Source organism: Crocuta crocuta, unplaced genomic scaffold (genome assembly GCF_008692635.1).
Source record: "Crocuta crocuta isolate KB4526 unplaced genomic scaffold, BGI_CrCroc_1.0 scaffold328, whole genome shotgun sequence".
Classification (NCBI taxonomy): domain Eukaryota; kingdom Metazoa; phylum Chordata; class Mammalia; order Carnivora; family Hyaenidae; genus Crocuta; species Crocuta crocuta.
In genome coordinates this window covers 2,760,942-2,774,612 of record NW_027529645.1, presented here as the reverse complement: position 1 = coordinate 2,774,612, position 13,671 = coordinate 2,760,942, and the positions used below count along the sequence as shown (strand labels likewise).

The 13,671-nt window shown below is 35.9% G+C and overlaps 1 non-coding gene across 1 annotated transcript; it reads right to left on the bottom strand.

Moving 5' to 3' along the window:
• Positions 1 to 6,678: 6,678 nt before the first annotated feature.
• On the bottom strand, positions 6,679 to 6,785 carry LOC144230244 (U6 spliceosomal RNA). Its single transcript, XR_013334733.1, has one exon. It is a non-coding gene; the product is annotated as a U6 spliceosomal RNA (small nuclear RNA).
• Between the last annotated feature and the right edge of the window lie 6,886 nt (positions 6,786 to 13,671).

Below are 13,671 nucleotides of genomic sequence, written 5' to 3'. Positions count from 1 at the left end.
AGTTTTATTTCTCATTTAAGCTTTAATATTTTTATATGGAATATATAAAAATGTTTAGAAATTCAATATCTTTCCCTATTTGTTTATAATTCTCAAATAATCACAATTTTTCCCCCTAGGTGAGTCAACATAAGTTGCAGAAGCTCTAATCTATTTAATTTGCATAATTGTTAAAGGCAAAGTTTTATTGAGTTTTAGTGACATCCCAGGCATCTCATGCAGAATAGCAATTGGAGATGCAAAGAAAACCTGTCCATGAGGGGAGTCTTTGAAAAAAGAAATGTGTTTAGCAAAAGACAAATAGCAGTTACAGGAGGTGGGCCCTAAGAGCCTGGTTAAGGAAGAGCCCTTCACCTTTGTTATGGAGAAGTGAGGCTGGTACCTTGAGATGGAGCCTGCGTTCTTACTGTCTCCAGTGAGGGATGCTGACTGCAATTCTTATTTCATTAGAGCAACTCTCCTGCTGCTTGCTCCTGCATGCTTGCTTTTTAGAATTGCTCTTAGGACTTTATTCTGGTGGAGCACCTGGGTAGCTCAGTTGGTTTAAGCGTCCAACTTTGACTCAGGTCATGATCTCCCAGTCTGTGAGTTCAAGCCGTGTGGGTCTCTGTGCTGACAGCTCAGAGCCTGAGCCTATTTTGGAATCTGTGTCTCCCTCTCTCTCTCTGACCAGCCCCCTGCCCCCATCCACCACTTGTGGTCTGTCTCTCTTGTTCTCAAAAATAAATAAAATATTTTTAAAATTTAGAACTTTATTTTGGCATCTAGTATTCCCTCCAAGTAATCAATGTTCACTCCTGAGGCTCTGGGTTTTTCTCTCTGCAGTATACTCATATGCTGGTTTATTTTACAATCCAAATGAGATTAACATATTTCTGTGGCTTTTGAATGTGATTGAGAAGGAAAATATCTTAGAAGGATAATCACCCTTGAAGGACCAACTAAACTTTATAACATGAAAGTTATTCATGGATGTATATCCATATGTAAGATTTCAGCCACTCTCAAAAACAAGTAAGAAGACATTAAAAAATTGGGGACACATAAAATGAACCACATGGATGAAAAATGCCAGCAAATGTTTAATATTAATACTAAACTTAATATTAAGGTGTATAATATTAGATGACTCAATACAACAATCGAAATCTTTCCTACTGACTATGGACCCAGCCCAACTACTTTCCTAACTAAAAGACAAGCAATGCATGGAAGGGACTGGTTTGTGTAATCAGATTTCTGTCCCCAAAGCTTTACCTTTTCTTTGGGAAATCTTTGTGATTTTTTAAGTTGTACCCTGTGAAGATGGTCCTACATTTACCAGCCTTTAAGGATTAGAGGTAGATTATACTGAGGGACATGGCAGGATTGTTATACTTTATCTTTTATCTAAGGGAATGATAGTCAATCCATAAGAAAATATGGAGAGCAAGGGAAATACCTTATCAGTGATTGGGGGAAATGAAAGGAATTTTTTTAATAAAATAAATTACTTTTCAAAACTCTAAAATGAACATACTCATACACACACTTTTTAAAATTTTTTAATTTAATTTTAGCAGGCAGGGGACAATTACATTGACTTCAGAAATTTTGTCTACTTTAGGCTTGGGTTGATGCACATTGATGCCTTGGGACACAGTTTTTCTCTATTTCCTTATGACCATCCTTCCAAGAAAAATTGGGAGATTTTTATTAAACTCAATTTCTCTGAAAAAGAAATGGTATTTACTTGTCAAAGCATCTTCCGTCTTTCACTATGGTATCTCCCATGTGAAAGAATTAAAAAATCCTGAGTTCCACCAAAGTCTCTTTTACTCTCAAGCTGGTTGTTGTAATGATTCCATGTTCAAACTCACATTTCCTTGTGAGATTTATTGTTTGCAACTTTATGGTGTATTCATGTATCTGGTAGACTCTCTTCTTTCTGCTTTATCTCTAGTTTATCTCTTTATCTCCAGTGTGTGTTCATAAGTGCTGTTATGCATGTCGATATTCATTGGGACACACAGGCACAAACATACTGTTTTTGTGAACCATGATTAATCAAAGACCTAAACTGTGCAAGGATGGAATTTTGTTTCTGCTCATTAGATTGTCTTCTTGAGAATGATCTGTCTCAACACTGAAGCTGCAGGGTGTTTGTAGTTATCAGCGTGCTTCTCGCTGCGGTGAATGCATGGGTTCAGCCCTTGACTTGGCTGGAATGTACCCCTGCTGTCCTTCCTACTTTTAAATTCTGTTTTCTGTACTCTTTCACTACATGCCTCTACCCCATTTTGGCTTCCCTTTCCATGTTCTCTGCTGGTGTTCTGGGTTTTGATGAAAAATGGATTTCTATTGTTGCCATTCTTCTATCTTAAATTTAAGTATTAATAAGGATATGATGGTATTGAGAAAATAGCAAAGGTGTGTATTATTTATTTATTTATTTTTCCAACTTACTTGACCCTTTGGTGTTTTAGACTGTTCTTATGTACAAGACACAAAAGGGAAATAGTTCTGCTATTTTAATACAAAATTGAAATCTGTAGAAGACAATGCAATCTCCATGAAAGGTCATGGGACAACTTTGTGAAAATTTTAATAGCTAAAGACTATTAGTAAAATTAGCGTTTTGAAAGGAAGGTGTTGCTGTTGATGGTGGTGATGGTAGTAGTAGCAGTAGAGAAGAATAATAGTAGTAATAGCAGCAGCAGCAGCAATAGTACTAGTGTTAATGGACAGAGGCAGAAGATAGGAGCTGGGGCAGGAAGCAATTATACCTGCTGATTGTATTAAAGACAATTCAGTAAATTGAGGCTTATGCCCATCAGCTGGTTCCTTTTGCCCATCCACAGTCTCTCTCATGATCATACTTCCTCTCAACATCCTGTCTCCAGCCACACTTCCAAGGCATCCCCTTTTTCCAAGGCTTCATCTACCAGAAGACAGTGTTTTAAGGTGCACTGTACGTGACTCTGCATTGGAGTTAACTTATAAACCATAGGCAGTCAGGTGTGTTTGCAACAGAAAATGTAGAATCTGGGAATTCTTGCAATTACCTGAGATGGAAGAAGCCTATAAGGGAAGCAGATGGAGATGGTAAGAAGGCAAAGGATTTGGTATTAGAATAACAAATATTCAAATTCTGACTCCACCACTTCCTACCTATGAGATTTAAACATTTACTTAACTTCTATAAGCCTCAGTTTTCCACCTCTAAAGTGGGGAATATAATGCCTCTGTGTAACTTTCTTTGTGAGGATTAATTGATGCATTAATAGTACACGGTATAACTATTTCTCTCTAGCTTTCCATCCATCTATCCATCTATCTAACGATTGATCTATCTATGTGTCCATCTATTTAATCACCTGTCTCTAGACAATGCCCACAGGAAGCTAGTATTCAGGAGCACTGCAAAAATACTTGAACAGAAGGGCAACTGGAATTTTAATTTCTGTTTACTTGCTTTTCACTTTGCACTGAGGGGAAGAATTACCTGCTTAATGGCTGCATACCGGAGTCTCATCCTTCTTCCTGCTGTGAAAGGTGACACTGATGGTGAAGATTTTCTAAGATTCCTATCACTTTTTTGTTTTTGATTAATTATTCAGTTAACAACATTTTCCTTACTGAATTATGCATCTTATTTCTTCATCTCCTTTTTGCCCATGTAGTTCTTTGTTAGATTTAATTATAATTGCTTTATAATCACTGTGTTATGGAATTAATTGATATCATATCAAGCCACTAACAATATTATTTTGCATAAAACTCATCAAATCTCAGGGATCACACATGGCCCATTGTTGGCCTATGGTTGCCTGTCTCTCTCTTCTTTGGCTATTACTTTTTTTTCCCTTTCTAATAGATTTTAAAAGGCATTTAATAGCTTAGAAGTCCTTAAATTATTTTCTGCTCACAATAGGATCATCTATCTACACTGTCTTGTGAATCTTACTTTCTTATCTCTGTCTTTTGAAGGACATTTATTATCTTATTCTTTCTTACTGGCCTAGGCCACTGGTCAGGAACTGACCAGTGGACTGAATGTGGCCAGTGGCCTATTTTTATATAGCCTTTGACCTAAAAAGGATTTTTAAATTTACATTTCTTTACTAGTTGTAAAGAAACAAACAAAAACAAAGATATTTGGCAGAGAGCATATGTGGCCTACAAAGCATAAGTATTTATTACTTGATTCATTATAGAAGAAAGGTTGCCAACCACTAGAGTAAGTTCAACATTAGCCTTTCTATTCATAGGAAACTAGAGAGAAAATGAATTACAGAGGGGTATTTCCATTTTGTGCTGCCCTTCAGGACTGATTTTCATCACAAACTCTTAAATTCTGTTTGTTATTCCATTACAGAGTTTTACTATCTGCACTTCCATGTCTATGGATATTCATGTCTATGAATATTTTATTAAAAATATTTTTGTTTTGAATTGAACTCATGTTCAAGCAGCAGTAAGTAGGAGAAAAGGTATAGGACTGTATTCAAGGAGACTTGATTATTTGTTTCATCTTCATTTGTTGTGTGACCTTGTTTGAAGCCATTGATACCTGTAGTCCTTAGGTTCATCATCTATAAAATGGAGGAACTTGACAGAATGGTGTCGGAAGTCCTTTACAGCTCTAACTTTTTAGAATTAACTTAAATACAATGTGATGATCTTTAAAGTGATAAAACCCTATTGCTGAAAGGGTAAGACCTGAGAATTTGGGGTAACAATAGGGACAGAATGCTCAGAACTTCATTTTTGCACAGTTTTAATTATGGGAACTCTTTTTATTTTAATAGAACTGATACCAGCCTCTTGTAACTTCTGCCTATTGGTCACAATTCTATCCTCTCAAGACCCATCGAATTAGAATAGATCAGCAAACATTAGAAGTCATCCAACATGTTGAAATCTTTCTTTTACATGTGAAAAAGCCTTAATGTCTTAAAATTATTTTTAAACTTTATTGATTTTAGAGAGAGGAAAGTCATGAGCACACATGCAAGAAGGGGAGGTGGGGGAAGACAGAGAGAGAGAGAGCAAGAGAGAGAGAGAGAATCCCAAGCAAGCTCTGTGCTTCCAGCATAGAACTTGACGTAGGGCTCTATCCTACACCCTGGGATCATGATCAAGAGTTATATGCTCGCGAGTACCTGGGTGGCTCAGTCGGTTAAGCGCCGGCTTGGGCTCAGATCATGATCTCACAGTTCGTGAGTTCGAGCCCTGCATGAGGCTCTGTGCTGACAGCTCAGAGACTGGAGGCTGCTTCAGATTCTGTGTCTCCCTCTGCCTCTGCTCCTCCCCTGCTCACACTCTGTCTCTCTCTCAAAATTAAATAAAGATTAAAAAAAAGAGAGAGTTTTATACTCAAACGACTGAGCCACCCAGGTGTACCAGCCTTAATCCTTGAACCATTCAACAAATGGGTGATCCAGAGATCCAGTCACACTGCTACGAGAGCACTATAATATATCTCAGTCCCCTTGAAAAATATCTCTGATGTCTATATTTCAGATGAGATTATATAGATATGGGATATTTGACAACCATTCAAATATTTGAGAATGGACAGTAGACAAACTGTATGCTTATCTTCTCTAAGAAAATTAAAAAAAAAAAAAAGTTTGTCTGAAACACTTCCTTCATGCCCTATCATGGTTCTGTTGGAAGAGGCCATCTTGAGGATGTGGGCATTAGTTGACCCACAAATTGGGCCAGGGCAACCAGGGGCTTCTTCCCCTCTCCCCTGTCTTTGGAATGTATTCCCCACCTACAGTTCTCATGCTAGCAGCTGTTTCTAGGATGTGGCCTTGACAGAGTAACGTGGTGTTAAGACCATCAATGAATATGTGGCTGGACACACTTAAGGCCTGTATATAAACTTTAAGTTTCTAGCAGAAAGGTGTGGAGATCTACACATCTTGCACCCACAAAGGTGTGGAGATCTACACATCTTGCACCCACCCAAGACAAGCTTCATAGGTAAGTTCCCTTGCTTATTAAACCTACCCCCTACCAATTTGAACTGGCCTGCCCCTTTCTCTGGTGTCTACTTGCCTTCCATGCATGGGGCACAGTTTCAATTTCACCTGGGAACTCCCAAGTTTGTGAACCAACCAGGTACCACCAACCAATCCAGTCTTTCTACCAACACCATTGCTTAAGTTACTCAATAAGTCTAGTCATTTTTGTGGCAATTTAGAACCCTGAATCACAGTAAAGGAAATCTTGGGAGTTAATTTTATAAATCCTAGACAGGAAGTCACTTACTATTTTGTTAAGATTTCCAGTATTCTGAACTCAATGATGTCTTTCAAACTTTCATTAGAAAAAAATTGAAGAAACTTTTTAATTATAAAATAAAAAATAAAATAATAGGAAAACAAGATAATGTCACCCCTGCTTTATCATTTCAAATTCTCCAGTTCAGGTATCTAGAAGAAACCTGTTTTTAATGACTGANAGTTTGGTGGGTTCCTTATAGATTTTGAATATTAACCCTTTATCTGATATATGTCATTTGCAACTATCTTTTCCCATTCCATTGGTTGCCTATTAGTTTTATGGATTGTTTCCTTTGCCGTGCAGAGGATTTTAATCTTGATTAAGTCCCAATAGTTTATTTTTGCTCTTGATTCCCTTGCTTTTGGGGATGTGACAAGTAAGAAGTTGCTGTGGTGGAGGTCAAAAAATATGGAACGCTTCACGAATTTGTGTGTCATCCTTGCGCAGGGGCCATGCTAATCTTCTCTGTATTGTTCCAATTTTAGTATATGTGCTGCTGAAGCGAGCACTATGTCTATGTATTTTTGCTTTATTATCTAATGCTTTGCCTGTTGATATTATGTTATTATAAAGGAAGATGAAGGACTATCACACACTTAACAGCTCATCCCCAATTCCTATTTTTTTCCTATTCTGTCAGTAGATTTAACAAGATTTATTTTTAATGGCAATATTTACATCAGTATTCCTCTGTCTGTACATATTATTTCCTAAAGAGCCAATACACTAAGCTCATGTTTATTTTCTTGTCACTTTCATAATCGTAACATACCCATTATAAATTATTTCTATGATTACTATATGACTGTTTTTTTCCAAATGGCTCATACCTTTCTGAAAATCATTAATTTGTTTTTTATTTTCCTTGAATCCTTTCCCTTAGGTTTGCATTGTCCATCCAAATACCAGAATCTCTACTGATTATTTTTATTATTATTTTTTAATATTTACTCAGTTTTGAGAGACAGAGACAGAGCACCAGTGGGGGAGGAACAGAGAGAGAGAGACAGAATCTGAAGCAGTTTCTAGGCTCTGAGCTGTCAGGACAGAGCTCAACATGGGGCTTGAACTCACCAACTGTGAATCGAAGTAGGACACTTAACTGAGCCACCAAAGCGCTTCTCTATTGATTACTTTTAGACCTGTTACATCTCTCTTCTACAGATATATGCCTTGGTTTGGATTTATTCTGAAAGTTGTACACTCTTTCTTTTTTAATTGTTAACTCATTTTGGTGACGTTCCTCCTCAGTAGCTTCTTGACAAAGATACAGAGAAGCATAAAACAAAAGCAATAAAAAATAAAAAAAACAGAAAGTGTGATTGTATGTCTTCCTGGTAGTTTCTATCTTCACATTTAATGAGAGTTTGGATGAATACATAACTCTAAACCGATATTAGTTTTCCTGCCTAATATTTGAAGTCATGGCTCCATTGTCTTTAGAATACAATTCTAACAGGAAATACTGATGCCCTTTGATTCCGTATTGATCTTGCTATCTCAAAGCCTATAGGATCTTTTATTCATCACTAGCATTCTGAACTTCTACAAATATATGCCTTGGTTTGGATTCATTTTATTCACTTCAGTGAATTTATTTGGCTTTTTTACTCTCAATCTGAATGTCATTCAGCTCTGGAAATTTTGCATGTTTTTGTTTGTTGGTTGGTTGGTTGGTTGGTTTTTGTAAAGGCCATCATTTTCAATCAGAGGTCCATGGTAATTTTTTTATTTCCCATGAAACTTATTGGAAATTATTTATATTTTTATTCTACCCTACTCTTCCTGGTTTGATGATCTGCAAACATTGCTAGCCCTGATGGCAGTGATTTCTAAACTCAGTCTAATTGTTCTGTCTATCTTATGCTATACACATTCTCTTCTCATATCTTAAGTCCTCTTTCTGTTTTTACTTCGATATATCCAAATCCTTCTAACCCAACAAGGCCCAGCTTCAACCCCATTTCTGCCAAGAAGTCCTTTTACCATCCTAGTCCTTTTTTCTCTCTTCTTCCTGGATCCTGTGCTAAGTTTCTCACACTTGATCATCATTATATACATGGCAGTGAGAAGTAGGCACTGAAAGTCCCTTGTACTTCCTATTTGAGTTTCTCCATAGTCTGCTCTTTCTAAGTACTTTTATTTGAATGCTACAAATTTTGTAATGTGCCATGCCATGTTTTAGTATTTAATCTTGTTTTCTTATTCTAGTCAGCTCAGGGACTACAGGCTCTCAAGTACATACACCATATTATTTTACTTCCTTAATTTTCCTTTCCAAATTTACATTACAAACTCCTTGTTCTGTAGCCCTGCAGAACATTTTATGTATTTTGAGAACATTTTACATATTTTTGGAATCCCTGACTTCCCCTTTTGCTGTCATTTCTTTCATCTTCTTGCAAAAGGATTTTAGGTGATTTAAAAAGCACAGAAACTACTGGGGGGTTGTATGATGATAATAATGATAATAAAAATCATAATACTTTAATGTTTTAATTTACTACAAAATATAAAGTTTTTCAGGAGACTTATACTTGAATAGATCCTCAGACATTTCATTAAAGAATGAATAATTTCAACTACTTCAAACTCTTCCAGAGAAAGTATGATATGGATTGCGAAGTACTTGAAATTTTCAGTGGAGGGTAAAGTGAATGAGTTTTAAATACTTTAACAAATTCAAATGAAATAACTAAGGTCTTACCTCCTTGTGGTGGGTAAGTCAATTTATGCTGCAGTAAGAAATGTTGTTTAAACTTTGATGTGATTCCTTCACAGCATACATGCCATAAAATATGCCTATGTACACAGAAAACATTTACTTCACTTATTTTGGGGAAAGGACAAATGAGATTTTGTAAATATCTCTGTTCTTTAATTTAAAAAACATTTTAATTCAACTGCATTTTAAAATCAGCTTATCAAAGTTTACTTTACATACAATAGAATTCAGCAATTTGAAATCCACACTTCAGTGCATTTTGACAAATTAAATTTTGACAAATGTATACAAATTAATTATGTGACTACTGCCAAAATAAGACAGAGAATATTTCCTTCACTCCAGAATCCATTTCTATTCCTCTCAACTTCTGGAAACTAGTCTACTTTCTGTCACTATGGTTTTATCCTTTCTAGAATTTCATGTAAATGGAATCATATAATTTGTAGTCTTTTATGTTTGGTTTTTCTTATTTAGCATAAAGCTTTTGAGGCCCATTCATGTTATTTCATGTACCAGTAGTTCATTCTTTTTTATTGCTGAATAGTGTTTCATTTTATGGATATATCAGAAGTTGTTGTTTTGTTTTGTTTTGTTTTGTTTTTATCCATTCTCAAGTTGAAGAACATTTGGGTTATTTCCAGTGTTATTATTACCATTTTCATACAAGTCTCCATGTGAGCATTGTTTGTTTCATTTTGTTTAGTTTTTCTCATATAGTTATCTGCAAGTGGAATTACTGGTTAATTTTGTAACTTTATTAAAAAATTATAAGACACTGCAAAACCATTTTCCAAAGTGATTATACTATTTTTGCCTTCCCATCACCAATATGTGAGGGTTCCATTTATTCTGCATTTCCTCCAACACTTGACATTGTTAGTCTTTTGAATTTTAGCCATTCTTTCAAGGACACTGCAATATTTTATTATGGTTTTAACTGTGTTTCCCTAATGACTAATGATATAGTGCCTCTTTTTCTGTGCCTATCTTTCCATTTGCATATTTTCTTTGGTGAAATGTCTATTTAAATATTTTACCCATTTAACCTGAAAAGGATGATAGATCTAAATATAAAAACTAAAGTTATCAAACTCTTAGAAAAAGAAAAGAAAATATTTGCCATTTGGATTAGGCCAAGAAATCTTATATAGGACACAGAAGTATGAATCAATAAAAAAAGATAAGACTTCATCAGAATTAAAAACAAAAACAAAAACAAAAAAACTTTTGTCTCTCCAAAGATGCTCTTCAGGAAACAAAAGAGTAAGTCACAGACTAGTAGAAAATATTTGCAAAATATATATGTGATAAAGTATATCCATAATACGTAAAGAACTCATTACTATTAATAAGATATAGAACTTGATAAAAATATATGAGTAAGTCAACTTTAAACATACCTTTAAAATTGTTCTTATTAATCAAAGAGGTTTAATTTCTAAAGCAATAATTTATTTCTGAAACGTATTTAGTTTTTTACTTACTTAAGATTTAAAATTTTCAACTTGTATTCTTTTAAGTTCATTTCATTGCACTGAAATTTTACACTAGTTTAGACTAGTGGAGTATGTGATGAAATTCAGTGTTTCCAAAACCCATTATAGGTGCATTAACAGAAGAATGCATGAAGGAATGAGGGTTTTTCAAGAACATGGGCTTCATATAGCGCCCTAATCAGGAGCCAGGAGATATTTTTCATCACAAACAAGGAAGTAGGAGATATAAATGCTAACTGCCTAATTTTAGTATTTTCAGCAAATCCTTATTTCCTATAACTTCATTTTGAAGAAATAGGTTGAATGCTATTGAAGCAGAAGAAGAATTATGTGCTGGTTTTAAGAGCTACAAATAAACATCAGACTTCTAGATTTCTATGATCCTAAGGACAAATTTTTTTTTTTATTTTGAACTACCATGCTGACCCAAGATGAGACCAACACTCTAGGAAGAATAAATATCTCCTATGACAACCTTTAGATAAAGATCAGACATGCCCGATCCACAGGCCTCTCCAGAAAAACATCTTATATCAGAAAAGACAACAGAAAATGATGTGTAAGAAGGCGAAAAGTGTTAGTTTAAATTAGGAATCTAAACTTTTAGAAGAGTGACTTTTCACTTCAAGCAGCCCTGCCAAAATGCTCCTTCCAATCAATGCAATAATCTCCCTGCAAGTAGATCTAGCTGGTACAAATGTCCTCTTCATGTTACATTTGAGAAATAAATTATGGATATTGTCTTTCCATTTATGGATAGATATAAGCCTTTTAGGTAGGAACGTAGGCAGCAACGGGAGGAGGAGGGGCAGGATACAGTGAGAGTGGGGCAAAGATGATACTTGTTCTCTATGCCAAGTGCAATGTATGGACTAAACCTTGAGGCCTGAGGGGTTGTTACTTATAAGAAGATAGATCTGGAAAGGGCAACATCTGAACTTGTCAGATGGAATAGAGGAAGGAGTAAGTAGAAGTGAAGACACCAGAAGGAAGACCATTGTGTGAGTCAAAGAGAACATGGGGCCTGATTTCTGGAAGGTGAGTTTAAATTCAGGAGTCACTTTTGTGGTTCAACCAACAGAATTTAATGACAATTTATCATTGGAGTTTAAGGAGGAAAGGGTAAAAGAAAAGATGAGTTTCAGGGCAAATCCCACAAGTCCGATTATGGAAACTAGGTAGCTGATGATAACATAAATCATGACTGAGAGTTCAGAAAACAGTGTTAACTTGAACAGAAATGAGGGAAGAACTGGTGAAGAGAAGCAGTTGTGAATATTAATATTAGGGTTTTGTTTTGTTTTGATTTACAGGATTGCTTTTTTTTCATAGTTTATTGTCAAGTTGTTTTCAGTATAACACCCAGTGCTCATCCCAACAAGTGCCCTCCTCCATGCCCATTACTCCCCTTCCCTCTCCCCCACCCCCATCAGTCCTCAGTTTGTTCTCAGCATTCAAGAGTCTCTCATGATTTGCCTCCTTCCCTCTCCCCAAGTAAATTTTTCCCTTGGAAACCCATAGTCCTCCATTAAGTTTCTCCTGATCCATCTATAAGTGAAAACATATGGTATCTGTCTTCCTCTGCCTGACTTATTTCGCTCAGAATAACACCCTCAAGTTCTATCCATGTAGCTACAAATGGTCAGATTTCATTCTTTCTCATTGCCATGTAGTATTCCATTGTATAGATAAACCACATCTTCTTGATCCATTCATCTGTTGATGGACACTTAGGCTCTGTCCACGATTTGGCTATTGCTGAGAGTGTTGCTATGAGCATTGAGGTACATGTGCCCCTATGCATCAGCACTCCTGTATCCCTTGGGTACATTCCCAGTGCTATTGCTGGGTCCTAGGGGAGGTCTATTGTTAATTTTTTGAGGAACCTCCACACTGTTTTCCAGAGGGGCTGCACCAGTTTACATTCCCACCAACAGTGTGGGAGGGTGCCTGTTTCTCCACATCCTTGCCAGCATGTATTGTCTCCTGATTTGTTCACTTTAGCCACTCTGACCAGCGTGAGGTGGTATCTCAGTGTGGTTTTGATTTGTATTTCCCTGATGATGATTGATGCTGAGCATCATTTCATGTGTCAGTTGGCCATCTGGATGTCCTCTTTGGAGAAGTGTCTGTCCATGTCTTCTGCCCATTTCTTCACTGGATTATTTATTTTTCGGGTGTGAGTTACTTAAGATTTTGGATACTAGCCCTTTATCTGATATATGTCGTTTGCAACTATCTTTTCCAATTCTATCAGTTGCCTATTAGTTTTATGGATTGTTTCCTTTGCCATGTAGAAGCTTTTTATCTTGATGAAGTTCCAATAGTCCACTCTCACCACTGTTGTTCAACATAGTGCTGGAAGTCCTAGCATCAGCCATCAGACAACAAAAGGAAATAAAACACATCACAATTGGCAAAGATGAAGTCAAACTTTCACTTTTCACATATGACATGATACTCCACATAGAAAACCCGACAGACTCCACCAAAAGCCTACTAGAACTGATCCATGAATTTTCAGGGTACAAAATCAACATACACAAATTGGTTGCATTTTTATACATCAATAATGAAGCAACAGAAAGGGAAATCAAGAAACTGATCCCATTCACAGTTGCACAAAACCCATAAAATACCTAGGAGTAAACCTAACCAAAAAGATCATTATGATGAAAACTATAGAACACTTATGAAGGAAATTGAAGAAGACACAAAGCAATGGAAAAACATTCCATGCTCATGGATTGGAAGAATAAATATAGTTAAAATGTCACTGTTTTTGTTGTTGTTGTTGTTTGTTGTTTTTAGAGAAGCTAGGCGGACTATCTAGCAGATGGTGGTAAATTGTGCAAAACTGGTTCTGCATTTGGTTTCTGGTAAATGAAATTGGTATTTTGTAATTAAGTCACCCATGCAATTATCATACTTGAAATTTCCAATAAAATTCCACAAATAACATGCTAATATGAGGTGGTTAAAATGCCTCTCTGCATTATTAAAAATGTAAGGTGTACACAGTGAGGAGAGGCATGACTAAACTGGTAATTCTACACCATTACTCTATTGGATACACTTATTTAAAGATGAGCTAAATAAAAGTATATGAAGGTTGTTATAAAGAAGAAACTGATGGTGATCAATGAATTTAGTGAAAATTGGCCAACTTCA